This window comes from Sinocyclocheilus rhinocerous, unplaced genomic scaffold (assembly GCF_001515625.1).
Source record: "Sinocyclocheilus rhinocerous isolate Xijiao unplaced genomic scaffold, SAMN03320098_v1.1 scaffold1576, whole genome shotgun sequence".
Classification (NCBI taxonomy): Eukaryota; Metazoa; Chordata; class Actinopteri; order Cypriniformes; family Cyprinidae; genus Sinocyclocheilus; species Sinocyclocheilus rhinocerous.
Genome location: NW_015628323.1, coordinates 243051 through 246161, shown reverse-complemented (window position 1 = coordinate 246161; position 3111 = coordinate 243051). Strand labels below are relative to the sequence as shown.

General features: G+C 30.8%; 1 pseudogene; it reads left to right on the top strand.

Moving 5' to 3' along the window:
* Positions 1-74: 74 nt before the first annotated feature.
* LOC107737427 (cysteine and histidine-rich domain-containing protein 1-like) overlaps positions 75-3111 on the top strand; it is a 7532-nt pseudogene continuing 4495 nt past the window's right edge.

Genomic DNA, 3111 nt, shown 5'->3' with positions numbered 1-3111 from the left:
TTAAATCAAAAAACGAATGATCGAATGATACACGGATTATTAAGGGTTGTGAATACTTGATTTGTGTCGAGAAGTGTCCGTGTTGTGTTATAATAAAGGCTGCGGGCAGCGGTTTGATCCAGAAAGCAGTCCTGAAGGTTAGTGTTTGTCATGAAGTTTACTCATCATCTAAAGTCTGTTCATTCATTTGTATACCGCGCTATTTAATATTTACCTTCATACTGTTACGTTTCAGTGTGCTTCCATGGCTCTGGTTTCCTGTCTGTGCTTTAGAGTATACAGTGGAGCCAGAAATACATAATGCATAAATATAAATAATCTTGCTTTGTTCATTGTTTGTGAATTATATGCTGTCCAGTGGCTCTTACATGACAAAACACTGCAATATACTTTCATTTGAAAGTAATTAACAAGCATATACTGTATAATCATGTATAATAGATGATAGTTAATGGAAATGTCACATAACTTTGCATTATAATTTGCTCTTTTTTTTTTAAATCCCAGAAATGTAATAGTTACATTTGTATAAATTAATGATCAATTAAGCATTAATTTCAATTCAAGATTATATTTTTTTATATGAATTAAGATGGTGTTTTTGATAGCTTGCCATCCAGACACTGCTATTTATATTATAAAGTGTTTCCCAACTTTGCTTAATTATAATAGAGATCTTTTTTTGTGACGTGTATTTGATATCAAGATGCTTAATGTAAAGTGTACTTCGCTGAATAATAAAAATACAGTAATTAAAATCCTCATTGTGTTAAGCATTGTGTTACATGGATTTTGCTTCCTCGGGTTTAGTGACTCTTATTCAAGAAGAAGAATATATAAAGTATATAAAATAATAAAAAAAAAATTAAGTAAATATATGTAAAATAATAATAGTAAAATAATAAATAGATGAAATAAAATACTTTTTTAATAATTAAAAATAATTTAATTCATTCAGTGACTAATTCAAGAAGAATACACTGAAGAAAAAAATAAGTAAATATATGAATTAATGATAAAAAATAAGTATATATAATAAATAATATTATTAGTAATAATAATGATAATTACAAATGTTAAAATAAGCGATTGAATGAATTTGCATGTAATATTTACAGAGATCTTTGTTTATAGTGTAGTGCTCATTAGTTTTAAGTGTAAAATCATGTTTTGCAGATGCATGTACGTACCATCTGTGTTCCGTGATGCTCTGAGTGTTTGAATATCATGGGTATGAAAATATTCCTTCTTTACATAATTGTCCATATCGCAGTATAGCAGTAATAAAAATCTCACACTATTCCTTTGCACAGTTGCAAATAAAGTGCATATAGATTTTATTTTGTACTATTTACTGGTGTCAGTGTTGAGAAAATATTTGTATTGTTGTTTTTTCCTCTAAAAGACATTCCAACAAATCCATCGTACTTTATTTCTCTCTTGTTTCTTCAGGGTTGGCCGTGTTGTAAGAGACGGACGACAGACTTCTCAGATGTTCTTAGTATTGCGGTAAGTGGCTCAGAGCCCCTGAGGAAGACATATCCTTCTCAGATTTCACTCATCTTTCAAGTTTAGTGAAACATTTTATACTCCAGTACATGTGTCCTACTGGTCTGAATACATGTTGCTTCGAACAATTATTCTGTTTTGCATTTGTCTTCATTAATTCTCAAACGGTTCCTTTTGAAAAAAAGTTTAATCCTATTCTAACCAGATATCAGAACCAAGTCAAATTCTTTCAGAATCTTTGTCTCAGAGATATCGCAGAATTCTAGCGTTAAAAGAAAGCTATAAAATGCAGATTTTTCCATGCATGTCTCACCCAGACGCATGTAACACAGATACGTGTTTGTCTCATCACTGAAATACCTCTACATGCTGCTTTTTGTCAGGGCTGCACTAAAGGTCCTCATAACAGTGAGACGCCGCTGGAAGCCGTGAAACCGGACGTGAAGGTCTCTGGAGAGAAGAAAGAGCTGGAGGATCTCAAACCCAGGTTTAACGAGTACGTCATCCAGGCGCCCAAACCGCTGGAGTTCATACAGAGACCCAGGTAACTCCTCATCTTCATCTTCATCGTCGTCATTATTATTTTAGCTGCTAATTCATCCCCCCCAAAAAAACATCGGTTTCATATTTGATTCGAATAATGACACTCATCTTCTGTAGAGCTGCTTTAGAGCTGAAATGGAATCATTTTCATGATTTATGAATTATGCAACATTAACACGTTTATTTTCTCGATTAAGGTGTTTTGTCTCTGTTGTATAATGCGCTATACAAATAAATGTGCTACTGTTGCAGCTCTGATGAGCCGCTGGTGGAGCTCCGTCTCTCAATCAGGAGCTCGAGAAGCTCAGACTCGCAGGCGCTGATCAACCTGAAGAAAAAGGTAACGTTACACCAAAATAAAGCTTGTAGAATTGTTTAGATTCATAATCATTTTATTTAAACCCATACTGAATTGATGTATTTCAAAAAGTGGTGAATGGAATCAATAGATTTATAACAAATTATAGAAAGTGAAGCCAGTTCTACATGGTTTTATTCTGAAAATAGAAATGATCAGACTGTATATACAAAATGTAGAAAGAAAAAAAAAAACTCTTTAAATATTAGAATTTTACAAATATCAAACTGATTGAATATAATTGATTTTTATTTATTTATCCTTTTTTTCTTTGTTTGTAAAAAATAATATTGTTAAATTATAGTATACAGTTCATTTAATTATTATTGTTATTAAGATTTTATTAAGTGTTTAGATCTTGTACTGATATGGCATAAAAAATACAATTAAAATGAAAAAAAACAAAGAAACAAATAAATAAATAATTTATATTATATAAATATAAAAAATTTATTAAATAATAAATGATAGCAAATATATTTATTCTAAATATATATATAAACAAATATATTTTAAAATAAATATTAATAAATTCTCATTGTATTTGATCACATGGCTGTTGCATGCAAAACCTGAACTGTATAGTTCATGTTCAATTTGTGATTTCCAGAGGAGGAAGGAGGTGAGGTCAATATTGGGACGACATGTAAAAATGGAGGCTGCTCGAAGGTTAGAAAAACATTTGTTCTGTATTCATTGTG